At 38.2% G+C, this 16,170-nt stretch overlaps 1 protein-coding gene and 1 long non-coding RNA gene across 4 annotated transcripts in view; one reads left to right on the plus strand and one right to left on the minus strand.

Annotated features, from left to right (window-relative positions):
- The window catches only part of LOC129058537 (uncharacterized), a 278,101-nt gene that overhangs the window by 181,384 nt on the left and 80,547 nt on the right, over positions 1–16,170 (plus strand). The gene's annotated exons all lie outside the window — the stretch shown is intronic.
- Positions 1–16,170, minus strand: part of GRM7 (glutamate metabotropic receptor 7) — an 884,465-nt gene that overhangs the window by 34,651 nt on the left and 833,644 nt on the right. Inside the window, exons 10-12 of one of the 3 annotated variants that reach the window (XR_008523197.2) lie at positions 15,584–15,702; positions 13,212–13,271; positions 10,965–12,542 (exon numbers count right to left, since the gene is read on the minus strand). The gene's annotated coding sequence lies outside the window, so the exon portion shown is untranslated. 3 annotated transcript variants of the gene reach the window in all.

The following is a 16,170-nucleotide window of genomic DNA, read 5'->3' on the forward strand; positions in this document are numbered from 1 at the left end:
GCAAAAAATACCACATTGTGAGTTATGGCAGAGGCTTTGGGTCACATGGTGTCAGTCAAACTAAAGACTGAGTTCAACCACATAGGCAATTAATCAATCATGCAAACATAATGGAGTACCAATAAACATTCAGAACACTGAGGCCCAGTGAACTTCCCTGATTAGCAATACTCTGTGCATATTGTCACACAAAGATACAGGAAAGTAACATGTCTATGACTCCATGTGGACAGGACTCCACATTTGACACTTTGCTTGGACCCTGTCCCATGCACTTCCCTTGGTAGATTTTAATCTATATCCTTTCCCTGTAGTAAATTGTATTGTTACTATAACAGCTTCATTGAATTTTGTGAGTCCTTCTAAGCAAATTACCAAAACTTAGGGTAGTTTCAAAAAATCTTCTCCCCAAACTTGAAGTTGGGGATGGTCTTAGAGAGTGTTCCTTTTAAAGTTTGTAGCTTGCCTAAATTCTTCACACACATACAAACTACAACATTCTGCATAGGGTCATACATATAATATATAGTCAGATAGAGATATCTTTGTAAAGATCTCAAAATAGTTGGCCTTGTGTATTGGAGAAATTTCCCTCTACTCCATAGTATGGATAAATGATCAAAAATACAATCAACTGAATTTGGGCAATATGGCTCTATAAAGATACAACCAACCTACTTGTTTTTTCTATGTCTAGGGCTATAGAAGTCAATCTGAGTACGTAGGTAAGCTCTGAGGTTCAAGTCAGTGGGATTTATTATGGGTGGTGAAGTGGAATTGAAAGTTAATTCATCTCCAGTGTTGTTGTTTTTACCTCTGATACATTGTCTCCTTCCACTTCTTTCCTTCTCTACCACCACCTCTGTAGTCAAAGCCAACATTGATACCTCAACTTATGAAATATTTCCAAGCTGAACTGTTCCATGTGGCAGCTAGAGTGATTTATTTTAGATACATAATTTAGATCATGGTACTCTTAAGTTCTCATCTTCTGTGATTAAAACTCTTAAATGTCCTCCCAATGCTCTTAGAATAAAGTCAAAACATTCCTGAACTGGTCTGCAAATATTGGTGCCACTTGATGCATATTAATTTCCCAGGCGTTTTCTTGAACCACACTTCCTGAGGCTCTCTTATCTCTAGTTACACTGGCCTTTCTTTGATCTTTGACATTTACCATACTCCCAAAGCATGGTCATTGCACAAGTTCTCTTTGCCTGGCTTTCCTATCCATTTTGTGTTTATTAATGCCTACACATTGTTCACACAAACCTTTGTTTTAAGAAAGCTGCTTTTGATCTCTGTAGCTTTGTTTCATAATTCCCTCTACTTCTTATTCAGAGGTTTTTCACAGTTGCAGTTTTGTATTTGTTATCAATTGGTAACCTATGTCCCTAGCAATGAGTGGTTTGGATTTGGGTGGATCCATGGTCCTGCACTTTTCACAATGACCTCATGCCATTTTGATGCAGGTAGGCTTCAGACTGGACTTTGTTTAGATAATGATTGTTGGGTAGGATGCTAGCAGCTGCCACTCTGAAATTTTAATTAGAATGAGTAATTGTAGAGTAAACATTGCCACCCAGAATAATCATTTGTATCTAAGAAGTTCTTTCAGATGTTTTGTGCCCTGGTTGATTTGTCCTGAGCATTTCTTTCAAAAAGCCCTTGACATTCAAGGAGGACATGGGTAGGAGAGTTGGCCAAGGTGAAGCCATTTTGGGCTTCGGGGCTTCAGTAATGTGTAGAGTATATGAGATACTGATCCCTCTAGACCTTGGCACAGCAAGTCAAGGCCTGGGGGGTAATCTTGCTTATCATGTCTAGCCACCACAAGCCTTGTCTGGTGTCTTAAAGGCTTCTCGAACAGAGAAGGAACTGGTGATTTGTCCCAGGTTTTCTATAGTTAAGCAGAACAATTAATGATATCCAGCTCTTGCCATTCTGCCATAAAGTGTGGCCAAGGAGGTTCTCTATCCACCTGGACATGAGGTTCAGTACATGTGTTCCACTGCCCAGGGTGGACAAGAGCCCTATGGAGCTCCAGGATATGCCCAGAGAGCCAGGCAGTTGGGGACATCAGGGAAAGATGGCTGGATGGGCATTCTGGCAGGTCTAGGTCCACGCTGCCAGTCCATATATTTGTGTTCACATGTATATTGAATACTTCTTTCTATTGTAACTGATGTACTCTTTTGGTAGCATCCTGGCTAGCTGCATGACAACAGTGCAATGTATTGCAATGTATTCAGCAAATTTAAATATCGTTATTTTAAAAACTTAAAAAAAGCTTGGATAGGATTCAAAATTAATTCATATTATCAAAAGACATTTTAATATTACATTTTTTCAGTAAAAGAGAAGCTATTGGATTGTTCAAATGTAAATTCAACTGTTACACATTTCTGAATTGTAGAAAAAAATACTCGCAAACTTTTTATCATTCGCTCAATGTTTTTCATTTATGTTATCTATAAAGAATTTGAAAAGAGTATCATCAAAAAGTCTTGACCAGGAATTTTTTTATAACTCTTTCATGCATATTAATTGATGTGAAATAGCTGTTCATGAAAGCAAGCCTGAGTTTTCTTTTAAAACGTTGAAAATACTAGGTTTTGAAGTTTGATACAAAATAAACACTCAACCTCTTTAAAACTTTTGAATTTAGTAATCATACTTAAATAACAAGTGATTTTTTTTCAGCAAGCTTTACATAAATTTCCCCAAATCCGCTCCAGTTTAACCAGTGTGCTTTAACAATGTTATCATGTTTTATATGCACTAAGACATGAAAAATCACTGTTTGAATGGATGCATAGAACGGACAATCTATTAAGTCTATTTTGTGTGCTGGTCAATGGAACCCAGCAGAAATGATGGATGGGTTTAGAAATTGGCTGCAAGGAACAAGGGCTTCTTATTTTGGAGACAAGATAGTATGAAGGAACAGTTTCATTTTGACAACAGCTTATAGGTAATCATTTTTGAAAATGAATTTTGTATGTGGCCTCAACATACAGAATTTTGGTGCAAGCTTTATGAAAAGCCGTGTGACCTTAGTAACTTATACAACCTCTCTAAGCCTCCATTTCTGCAGGTATCAGATATATAACGACTAGCTCAAGGGTAATTGTCAAGCATGAATGAATTATCTTTGTAAAATGCTCAGTATAGCACCTATGCTTAGTAAGCAAATGGGAAAGACTGGGCCGGATGGTAGTAGATTCCCTGTCACTAGAAGTATTCAAGCATATTATGGAAGATCACATTTTTAGATTGGCACAATTACAATAAAATCTTTAATAACCCTAAGATCCCCTGTATAGCTGAAACTCCCAGATTGGAAGTGGCAGAGCCATCTCTAGAATAAACATCACAGCCCAGGGTGTAGGCCATCCACCAGATTTTAAAAAAAAAGTCTTAATGTGAAATCTTTCAATGAACCCTCATAAGAATTTTTTAGTAAGAACGTCGATGAGGACCCTTGTCTTTCTTAAGAAAGAACTTACAGTAGCATGCATTGGACTTACTTGGGGGGTTGTTAAAACACAGATTAATGGATCTCAGCCCCAGAGTTTCTGATTCAGCAGGTCTGGAGTGGGGTCCCAAAATTTGCATTATTAATAAGTTTCCAGACATTGCCGATGCTTCTGGTCCTAAGATCAGAGTTGAGAACATTAGAGCAAAGCTACATTGGAGCAATGCTTCTCAGTTCTAGCTGACATTAGATTCACCTGGGGAGATATTTAAACTTATAGCTATATGGAAACTTACCCTAAACCAATTACATAGAATCCTGGGTGACAGAGCCCAGGCACGGGTGTATGTTAAAAGGTGTCCAAGTGATTCAAATGAGCAGTCAGTACTGAGAACCATAGAGAATATCCATATTTTAGCTAGTAATCATCTTGCTACTACATCCTAATGTTGGATTAATTTTTTCATTAGTTTTTGTTATGACTATCTCCTCTGTATTTCAGTGTATTTTTTAAAATGTCACAGTGACATTTGAAAAAAGTGTTTTTGTACTCTGAGACTGTTCCAATAAGTTGCATCCCATCCTCTTCCTAATTATTCAAGAGCTGACTTACTTTTAGCAATTAGATGAAAATCTGTAGCCTGTAATTAAGATCAGTATATATGACATTGCAAATGGAGTTTGAATATTTTATTATTTATGCTTTTATTATTTTAAGTGTTTCAAATCATTGTACTTATAAGAATAACTTAAAGCATCTTTTAAATGAAATTATAACTTGCAGTATATTTTGTTTTCTAAGACAGAAACACTTTTAGATAACAATAGCCAATTGAATTGCATCAAGTTTTCATATTTAAATTTTAGTGTAGTTATATAATGGCTCTTTGAAGCCAGATTCAAATGTTTATGACTAGTGGACTCACACCTGCCATAGGGGTTAGGTTTTTAAATCAGCATGCATGGCAAAGGTTATACATAGTCAAAATTTTCTTTCAGAATCCTTTAAATCTGTATTATCCAGACTGTGCTCCAAAGACCAGCAACATGGGCATCACTCAGGAGACTGTGAAAAATGTGGAGTCTCCACAACTTATTGAATCTACACCCACAGTTTAACAAGATTCTTGGGTGATGGTATGGACATTAAAATTTGAGAAGCATTGCCTTAAATTATTCATTAATCACTAAGGCCTGAGACTTCAGTAGCTGAAGAGCCCACAATTATTTACTCAGTTTCTGTTTGCAGTTTTGTTGAGGCTTCATTTTTCCTTTTGAAGTGGAGGTCTGCCTCTAGGTTGAACAAGGAAAGTAGGAAGAAGAATTTTTTTCTTTACTTCCTTCCCTGCTCCCTCCCTTTTCTTCCATACAGACTTCATGTGGTCCAATGCATGTTAGCTGAAAATGCATGCATTGAAACTCCATTGTATTTTATATGATAATGTAAAAAATGGATTGCCTATCTACCATAGGCTTGGTGACGAAGATGCAATGGCAAAGAGGAAAAAACGGTTCCCACTGTCATGAAGCTTAGTGTCTAAAAATGTCTAATTGAAGATCATCAGTGATTAGCAGGTTTTCAATGCATGAAGGATACTGTGTTCTGTTCAACTTAGTGTTCAGTTTCCAAATCTCTAGTGAAGACCATCTTCTCTTAGGAATCCCTGTGAACTGACCATCCACAGGGAGTTTTCTGAGTGAAGCTCCTACCATCCTACCACCAGTTTAATTACCCTCCTTCAATTCTTACTGAGGCCTGAAGGGATGACTTGAAATAAAGGCGGCCAGGCGCAGTGGCTCACGCCTGTAATCCCAGCACTTTGGGAGGCCGAGGCGGGTGGATCACGAGGTCAGGAGATCAAGACCATCCTGGCTAACACGGTGAAACCCCGTCTCCACTAAAAAATACAATAAAAATCAGCCGGGCGTGGTGGTGTATGCCTGTAGTCCCAGCTACTCAGGAGGCTGAGGCAGGAGAATGGCATGAACCCAGGAGACGGAGCTTGTAGTGAGCCGAGATTGTGCCACTGCACTTCAGCCTGGGTGACAGAGTGAGATTCCGTCTCAAAAAAAAGAAAGAAAGGCAACCACAGGTATCTTCCGTATGAGCTTCCAAAACCAGGCCTCTAGTGGCCAAGGAGAATTAATGGCATTGGGAAAGAAAAGCATCTTTGGAGACAGACTGGGCAGCCTGCCAACAAGGTCCCCTGTATCATTATGCCAGAGCTTCTCACTCATGCCCAATCCCAAGCATGTCTCAGTATGCTGGCGGTACCAATTCCACATCTTATATCGGCAATCTCCAAATATTCTAAACAATTTCATGCATCTGTTCCCTGGGGGAAAGGGTAAAAAGGGCTTCATTTTTCACTGCCCTCATAGGATTTTATTGATTCCACTTTCTGGATGCTTGCTTTCTGTTAACAACTATCTTGAAGAAGAAAGTTTTTCACTTATGAAGGGAAGGAAAGAATGACCTGTGAGATGAGGACTGATCACCTAATCCTATGATCTGAATTTCTTTCTTACCTCTTAAAACTATTTACATTCCTGCCAGCTGCTGGCTGTCCTTAAAATGCCGCAAGATACTTGTAAGTGTCCTTTTTTCCCCTAACAACGCGTGGCAGATGTTTGGGGTTTCATGTCTTTAAATGCCTTTCATCAGTGCAGAAACTGCATTTCCTGGTGGCTGTTATCCCCATACAATGGCTGTTGTATAATGATTTATTGTGTTTAATCAGAAATTACAACTTGTTTCTGAATAAAAGGAACAAAGCACATATTACAGGATATTTATGACTAAATCTATTTACTATTTATGAAGAATCTAAAAGCTTAGCAATAGCCTTCAAAGACAAACTGTCAAGCTTGAAAAAAACTCCAGCTGTTTGAGATTTCAAATCCTTAGAATGACTGATCTATACTGAGGCACTCTATTGGAGTATCTTTTTTAAAACAAAGCTGTTGAAGACAATTTTCTCTGTTATGTATTTTCTTTACTACAATGCAAGCTAAGAGCTTGGTGGCATTCCCAGGAGAAATGCTGATGCTGAGATGCTTGGATCCTACAATTTCAGCTTCCACTGTCCTTCCGGCTGTCATTGAGACCAGAGAGATGTGTTGTTGGGAGAGGGAGGCAGGTTTCTGACTTGAGTTCAGGGACATCCACTGAGTCGCGGGGATGTGCCCTTGTTGAAAGCAGGTTGTTGTCTTATCTGAATACAGAAGAAATTTCTAAGAGGTTCCAAAGGAGATCTGATCTCCCAAAAGTCCTAGATGATTCTGCTAAATGCTAGTTGAGAAGGGGCACCAATTTCTGAGTATCAGCTATGTATCAGATCACATCCTGGGATGTTATCTTGTGCCATCTCACCCAGTCTTGAAAAAACTTGCTTACAGAGGGTACTGTATCCCTGTGTTGACAGATGAGGCAGCTTAGATGGGAAGATGTTTGTTTTAGAGTTATGCCAGGTCCAACTCCAAAGCCTGTAACTCTGACTCTAGGCTGGCTCTCCAGTCAAAGATGCCTCATTTCTTCTGGGATCAGATAACTTTTGTTAAGCAATCAAGTTTTTTTTTTAAGAAAAAATTGTATCTTCAAAACTATAAATAAAGTTGGTTAGAAGCTTGGAACTGCACTAGATTCAAAATGCTCATAGCCGTCTTATAAAGAGGGCTAAGAAAATAATTCTTTGTAATCCTTCCCAATGACATGATAAAAAACCCATTAGGAGCCATGGTAAGTAGCAGAAAAGAAAAAAAAATACGCTAATTTTTGAAAATGGATGAATTTCATGATTAGATCAGTGTTGTCTACTCACCAGCAGAGGTACAGTTCAAATTAGATCCATTCGAACCATACATTTTCAAATTTAAAAAACTGTTTCATAAAAGTAACTTGTTTATTATAGAATCTAGGAAGTACATAGGCTTTTCCTTTCCTGATTATAAGAACTACTCTAAATACATATCCTCTTGGTTTGAAATGTGTATGTAGAGAGTTGAAGGAAGAATACTTCTATTTTTTCCCATTGTCACCAACTGTCTAGTAAATATTCCTGTAGAGATGTCCTCTCTAAAGTTTATGTAATTATGTTCACATTTACAGGTGACCTGGGGTCTGATGACAGAGCTTTTTCAGAAAACTAGGTGGTCAGTTTTTCCCTAGATATAGAATCTTTCTTACCTGAAATCAAACTTTGAGTTTTGAGCTTTCAGGTCAGGATTGACTGTAACCCAGGGACCACTAAGGTGAAGTGGTTGCCTCAACTTTTGCACTGTTCTGAGAGATTACCCTTTGCTATCTGTAGCTTTGAGATTTTTGAGCATAGATTTTTATAAAGTCTGCAGATATATCCTGTTCCTAAGCTAAGATGTCAAAAGCGTGTAGAGTCTCTGAAAATACTTCCCGCCCCAGTGTTTCCGCATATGATCTTTTCTGCTACTCCTCGGTTGTAAAACCCTAATTGACATCTTTATATAGAGTACATTCCCATAGCTTTCAGAAGAGAATTTGGGAATATTCACAGCTGAGTTCTAGTTGTTTTTTCTGCTCTTCTCCAGGCTTACCCATCATATAGTAGCCCAGGGGTACTTAACTGAGAGTAATTGTACCCTCAGAAAACATTAGGCAATTTCTGGAGATGTCTTTGATGGTCAGCATTGGGGTGGAAGTCAAAGATGTTGCTAAACATCCTCAGATGCAGAGGACAGCCCACTGCAACAAGAATTGTCCAGGCCCACATGTCAGTAATGCCATGGTTGAAAAGGCCTGTGGTTTAGCTGTACTGGAAAACAGACCTTCCACCAACACACCATGTACTTACCTACCACTGGGAGGTAGTCCATTGGTTAGAGCATGATCTCTGGGCCCAAACGGCCTGGGCTTATCTCCAAGATCGTCTACTTATCAGCTGTGTGACTTTGAGAAAATTATTTAAAACCTCTGTACCTCAGTTTCCTTATCTGTAAAAGGAACCTAATGATGTCTATCACATACAGTTGTATAATTAAATGAGTTAATACATATTAAGTACACAGAATAGTGGCTAGTGCATGGGAAGAACCCAATATGTGCCACACATCATGGCTGCCACTGCTGTTGCCACTTCATGCATTTGGACTTTATTGAGGATGATCCCTCTGCCCAGAACACTCTCCTATATTGCCTCATCTTTAAGCCATAGTCAGACTTTCCCCTTGCAAATGGCCCCCTTCAGTCCTCTTTACATACATCTAGCATAAGTCAATGTATAGTGCCTGGCAAAGAGTAATTTGTTCTCCTTTCTCCTTTTAATTGCAAACTCTTGGAGGAGCTACAGCTTGCTCTATCTCAGCCTTCCATACAGAGTCCCTAACAAGAGTAACCACTCTAAATTAATAGCAAACTTTTCTTTCTTTTCAGACTTAATATAACCTTTTTAGTAAGCCTCACAAGACTATTTGTTTGAACACAAGAAGCCTGGTTTTAAATTGGGCATTTGCAGTGTCTTTATAACCCCTACAGTAATGGTGGAACCTCCTTAATAGTTGGCACTGAAAGCCAAAAGCTGAGTGAAAGTGCAGAGTGGAATGCTGTTTCCTGCCTCAGACACAAGACAGACACTCATCTTTAGCTATGCCAGCCTTCTGGCCTTGGGGAGATATGCACCATGAACTGCTATGTAGCGCTAATAATTCACTCCTCCTTTTAAAGCTGTCTGTCTTGATTGATTTCCCATTCTGGCTTGAGCTAGATAAGGTGACAAGTAGCGACTCGCTGCTGCTGATCATCTTTGAGTAGAAGAAACTAAAATAATTTGTATACTGCATTATAAATCTGAATCTTCTATCATGAGATAACTTTTGTTGTTCTCTCCTTGGCTTGAAATTAAATTTTTTAGTTCAAAAATATTACAGCTCTTTAATGAAGAAATGCTGAGGTATAAAGGGATCAGAATGGGTTCTAAAACTTCTGTCACTAATACCTTGGATCATTTTCTTAGCCTCTCTGAGCCTTACTTTAGGCTTCCTATAAATGAGGACAATGACACCTACCTCAGTGAGATACCCTGAAGATAAAAAAAGATGCTGAATTTGCAAGCACATAATAAAACAAAACTATAAAATGTTACATAAGGGCAAGTTGATTACAATAGTTAATTGATGATGATGTAATTTTTAAAAATTAGGTATATTTTTCTTTTTTGCCTATTTTATACTTCTGGACACAAACTCATTGATTCCGTTTTATTGAGAAGATTGAGAAGTCAATATTTTTTAAAAATGTATAGCTTGTATGCAAGTTCGTAGAAAGAAAGGCATGGTTCTTTCTTTCTCAGTCCCTTATCTGGCCATTTAACAGCTTGAGTTCTGTCTGGAATTGAGCACCTGAGATGCTGAGGGAGGTTTCCCTTTAGCTGTAGCGTATTCAACCCAATTGATAGAACCGGCCTGGAACTGGGATTAAATATCTTTTGCTGGCTCTTCTTACTAGCTTTCCATGCTAGTTTTAAATAAAAGCTCTCCTAATATATAAATTGATAGCAGAAACTCCTCTAGCTAATGTAAAACATTATTAACTGTTCATGATTCACATAAAACTTCTGATCGCTGAAAAATAGCCATCTTCAGTCCTTTGCCTGTATTGTTTTTTCCTTCTGAAACATTTACAAAGCAACTGCCAGACAATGTTGCCAAGGGCTAACCATGCACAGAAAAAAATAAGAGACGTCAATTTGGCTTTTTAGAAAAAGAGAATTTTCCAGCTGACACCAGAATCTCAAAGTTGGCCAATCCAAGTGAAAAGTGCTTGGAAATGTTCTGTTTAAGGTTGGGTGAAGCCTCTCTTCATATCCTTGAATATTTAATTTGGCTTTTCTGTTACTAAGGAAACATGGCATGATGAGTGAATATGCACATTACTTCTATTTGGGTGGTGACTAAGAAAACCATCCTCCCTTAGATACAGGGCCTTACTGTAGTCATTCTCCATGTACTGACAACAAACAAACTTGCCATGTTGCCTCCTTTTCAAGAATTAGGTTCAACTATAGAATGAATGAATAGAAAGCAGTATACATAGCTTGTGAAAGGAATTGGGGAAACCTTCTCAACTAAGAGAACATCATTTCTGGTAAACTATTTTTGTTACCTCACAGTATATGTTGTACACTCTACAATGTAAATGGCTTTTTACTAGAAGCTACAAAAGAAATGGGTCCAAACACTCTTGAGAGACGTATAGACGATTCTCATAAGCAATGGGGAGTATTAAGAACAGCAGGAACTCTTCTATAAAGGACGTTCTTATCCCTCTTTTTACCTTCTCTAAGCTGTGGCTCAGTGCTGTTTAACTTTTTGTGGTAATGGAAATGTTCTCTAACTTTGTGGTCTAATATGGGAGTTGCTAGGTATTGCACTCCCTAGGTATTGCTAGGTATGCACATTCTCAACAATGTGCCTGTTGAGAACCTGAAATGTGACTAGTGCAACTGAGAAGCCGAATGTTTAAAATTATTTAATTCTAATTAATTTAAATAGCCACAAGTATCCAGTGGCTACTGTATGGATTGACAACTATATGTCAGTTGATGATAGTCATTAAGGAGTAACAACAAATTATTTAGCATTCTATTACATGCCAATCACTGCTTTAAGCATCATGTCATATATATTAACTAATTTAATCCTAATAACTGCCCCATGCGGTAGTTACTAAGATTATACCAACTTTACAGATGAGAAAACTGATGCGCAGAGTAGGCAACATGGTCACATCACAATCTGGAGAATGACAAAGTTGGATTTAGAATCCAGGTATATGGGCTCCAGCATCTTTAGTCTTAACCTGGGCACTAGACTGCTTCTCCATAAGATCATGGCTGATTTATTAACAACAATAGTTATTGAAGACTGTCCTGACCATTTTCACTACCTGATTGGGCAGAAACGCATAGAAAGCATAAATGAAGATTTAAAAATCATAATCTCTTTGAGGACTTCATGGCTAAAAAAAATGTAGACTTCCTCAGCTGAGTACCTTGAAATGATTGCATAAGATGTATCAACACACTTTGCCTACAAAAGGCCAGGCCTTGTGGCCGACTGAGTGCAGAAAAAAGGAATATTGACCCAGCTTCTTATTGAGAGTTGTCATGGAGATTCAGCTTTAAACAAAGGTGATGCTATGTTTTTCTGCTCCAGTAACAGAGCTCAGCAATTAATTTCAGCTTTATTTGGTCTGCAACACCAGTCTGGAGAGTCTCTTGAGAGAGGACCTTGACATAGCTTCTCACAGTGCTAGCCTACAGAGGGGTGACTTCTTGGGGACATGGTAGATGCCACTTGTGCAATAAACCCAAATAACTTTTCAAAAATCAATCATTTTAATACCATGAAAAACACTTTGCTCTGTAAGTGATCACCATCACATCAATGCCGTATTGCATGTGTTTCTTATCAAGGACAATTTAAAAAATAAGACTGTTTCCCAAACCTGGATGTGCATCAGAATCACTGGGAAGCTTGTTAAATACATGTGACCTTTTGATGCCCACCAGGTTAGGGGAACAAATGATTTAAATTAGACCGAAGTATAAACTGAAATGTACTTTAGAAGGTTTGTTTTTGGCAAATTTTCTGCCATACATAGGACTTTTTAAAATTGGTCATTGGCGTTTCCTTAAATATCTGAGTACTAACAGGTACTAATTTTTAAACCATGATGGTGAAAAGGTTGAATGTATTTATGCCTAGAGTCAGGAAATATGCGTTGTGTTATGAAATTAAATGAAAACTAAGTATGTTTAAATGTGATTTCCCAGATAGCTCATTTGACAATACAGTGAAATTTTGGCTTTAAGGCACCATTGCTCCAAAAATGATCAATACTAAATAGGTTGAAGACAAGACAGGTGATGTATTGATATTTCAAGATGCAAAATCCTGCAGGTTGTTCCAAACAAAAATTAGATGCAGATGGATTGCTTGACATTCTTAAACTTTATTATGTGTGGTACAGGAAGACAATGGGTACAAGAGACCAAATAGAAGAATATCAGATGGGAATCTCCAAAATCCTTTCCTAGAGGAAATAGAAACAGAAAATCCAGTTAATTTGAGATGACACCATCACAACACTGATGGTTAACATTTGAATTGCTATTGTGCTAAATTCTGATCTAAGCCCTTTACCTTTATTTATTTCTCACTACTACCATATGAGGTTATATTTTGCAGATGAGGAAATTTAGACACAGAAAGATGATCTTTTCTAAAGAGTCAGCATTTTCTTGCTTGGCATTAATGATAAAGTTTCACCTACTGATCCCTTATTTGATTTTCTTTTCCTGTAAATGGGAATGGGTCAGAACCCCCCATGAATGCTACTTTTCCTGCATTCTTGACCCAGAAAAGACTGAGAATCCAGTACTCAGAAAGAGACTGCCTTTTCAGTATTGCATCACAGTAGATCACAGTAGATCACAGTAGGGATCTCTTCATCATTTGGTATCATTGATGTCTTCCTTAAATGAAGCTCCTAGACAAGATTCTAGTGGGCCATGATCTCAAGTCATGTTTAGTGCAATTTCCTTAATTATGTTGGACTATTAAGAGGATGTTGCTGGCATGTGATGAGAACTACCCACGACTAAACTCATGCAAACAGGATAAGGTCTCTTTCATTCATTAAGTTCATTGGTGGGCTGGGTAGCAAACCTTCCTTAGGACACTTAGAAGGACAGATACTTGCCTCAGACAATCACTTGACTAGATGCCAGTGCAGATGGTCAGTTGCAGTTGCACTTCTCACCTGAATGAAAACAATAGCTCAAGTCTCAGTCTGGACTTTGGCAAACCACGGGAAATTAAATGCAAATGAAATTTGCAAACATTACAAAAACGAGGGAAAGAGGAATTAAAGTCCAAGAACAAAAATGGAGCATTTTTCATACTAACCCTAGGAGGCCAGCTTAATCAAATTTTCAGCTCAGACTGATAATGACCCTGGTGGCCAGTTTCTTTATAGAGCTTTGCTATGGCAAAAGCAGAGAGAGAAGCAGGTGATGAAGGGGTGGGGGGAATTAGCTTTTCACATTTTTGTTCCAGGGAATTGCCATTTTTTAATGCTAGCAAATCTTCTGAGTTTAATTACCTTTGCTCATGTTTCCATGCCAAACTTGATTACCTTAAGCAGAGGTGAGTCTGCTTATAACCATCTGTATATGAAGACTCATGGTTTGAACTCTGAATGGCTAAACTTCACTCAGGATGACCAGTAGATGTCAAATATGATCATCAATGGATTTCAATGAATTATGAGAATTAAACATTTCCAGTCTTAGCAGACCATGCTCTTTGTATAACAGGAACTACAGTGTTTAAATTTTTAGACCATCAAAAAAAATCCAAGAGGAAGTGAAATTATATCCAATGGTCTTTGCAATACCATAAAGAAAAGAAAAAAAAGAAAAAAAAAAAAAGAAAGAAAGATGCATCTCACTCCACAGTGGCCCTGAAGTCAGATTATGTTTCCCTCCTTGAAACCCTGGAGGACCTATCTAATCTTTAGCAAACTGAGGGCCTCTAGAATCAACTTATGAGAAGAAGAAGTGCTGATGAGATAGATGATGTAGACTGAGACATTTTACCTCATTCAATCCCATTTCAGAAAAATTCATTAGAAAGACCTCTGGCCACAAGACCTGAGTACAGGTGTCTACTCTGCCATTCGTTGGTGTGTTACTAGGAAGTTAATTCACTGCTCTAAGTCAGTTTCGCTACCTGTCAATAAGACCTGCCTCAATGGATAGTTGAGTACATTCTAAACTTTGCAGCAATAGTGAAAATATGGTGAAAATTTCTAATATTGTTATTAAATTGCTGCAAATGATCATGATAGGCCCTTTGAAGACTGAGATGAATGAGTCTGGCCCTCCGGGGTGGTCCCATATTTAATATAAGTGCAATAAAAGCCAAACTTCAAAGTATCAAGGAAGATCTCTGAGAAGTTTTGTTAACTGATTTTTTGGTAGGATCCCAGCTTCTAAAGGAAACCAAATGTGTTTTCACAAGCTAAAATTAAGGGAATCTGTCCTACTCAGTCATCATTCTATCACTCAAGACATACCCCAGAACTATTATTTGTATTTAAAATACTCTTCAGCTTGCCAGCTGGCCAGGAGCTACCTGTCGAAGTTAATCACATGTAGTGGTTCATATATCAGGTGGTATGAGCCTATCTGTCCCATAGCAGCTTTGCTGAGTTACTGATAGCCTTCTCTCTCAATTTCACCAAGCCAAAAGACTACTAATGATGCATCAAAAGGCCACAGTAAACTATCTTGAAAATAGAGATTGTTGTACCTAGAGAAAAGGTTGCCTGACTTTATCGGCAATCCTAGATATCATGACTTCCAACTCTGAGAGTTTATGATAGACAAAAACGTAACCAAAACAAAAAAGAGAAAGGAAAGCCAATTAAAATAAAACACAGGGCCGGGCATGGTGGCTCACACCTGTAATCCCAGCACTTTGGGAGGCCGAGGTGGGCGGATCACGAGGTCAGGAGTTCGAGACCAGCCTGACAAACATGGTGAAACCCCATCTCCACTAAAAATACAAAAATTAGCCAGGTGTGGTGGCACATGCCTGTAATCCCAGCTACTCGGGAGGCTGAGGCAGGAGAATCACTTGAACCCAGGAGGCAGACGTTGCAGTGAGCCGAGATTGCGCCATTGCACTCCTGGCTGGGTGACAGGGCGAGACTCCATCTCAAATAAATAAATAAACAAAATAAAATTAAAAAAAACAGATGAGCAGAGACCAACGATGTTATCTTATGTACCCTGACATATGCACAGTCAGCCCTTCAAAACAGGGCTTTCATATACAGAATCTCATGCCACCTCTATGGTACCTCATCAAGATTAACTTATTTCCATCTTATTAAAGAGGAAACAGGATTGAAACTTATCCACAATCAGAGATCCATTAAGTGATGAAGCTTATGCTACCCCAAGTATCAGAGCCAGGATGGGACTCCCAGTCCAGTTTTTCTTACTCTTGACCAGAGAAAAAGATAGCACATGCAAGGTTATAACCAATACTTGGACCAACACTTACGGAAAATGGAGTTGCTGATCCATGTCATGTTTTCCTAAGTGTTGGGTCAGCTCAGGAAGAACAAGCTTTGGAAATGTTATCTCAATCCTCTTTCTGCAAGCTGAGGTCCTCAGAGGTTACTATGAAAGAGGACAGAGATATAAAGGGAATTGAAAACTAATCTTCAACTTGAAAAAAAAATGAGAATAGTCATTTAGATCATAGAGAGAAATAATGATTACCTTTGATTCCTAGAGAAAGTTAATTTAAAGTGTAATCCAAGTTCCACTGTACAGCCAAAAAAAAAATCTGCAAAGTTGAGATACATCTTTAGTAGATGGAAACGAGTCACAAGGGTCACCTCTTTTGAATATTGGGAAGATGCTCATTCACAATAATTGGGGAAAAGAAAGATTTTGGAGATTAACTGACCTTGGTTTAGGATACACAGTGTTTTTTAAATGCAAATGATATTTGGTATCACGGTAAAGACAAAATCTGTCCTGAATAACAGTCTCTAAGGAAATGTACTCAATAGTCAGAAAACCACCAGTTTGATTGCTTATGTTTTTGTGTTTACCAAATAAGAATCTATAACTATTTAAAGC

Source organism: Pongo abelii, chromosome 2, assembly GCF_028885655.2.
Source record: "Pongo abelii isolate AG06213 chromosome 2, NHGRI_mPonAbe1-v2.0_pri, whole genome shotgun sequence".
Classification (NCBI taxonomy): domain Eukaryota; kingdom Metazoa; phylum Chordata; class Mammalia; order Primates; family Hominidae; genus Pongo; species Pongo abelii.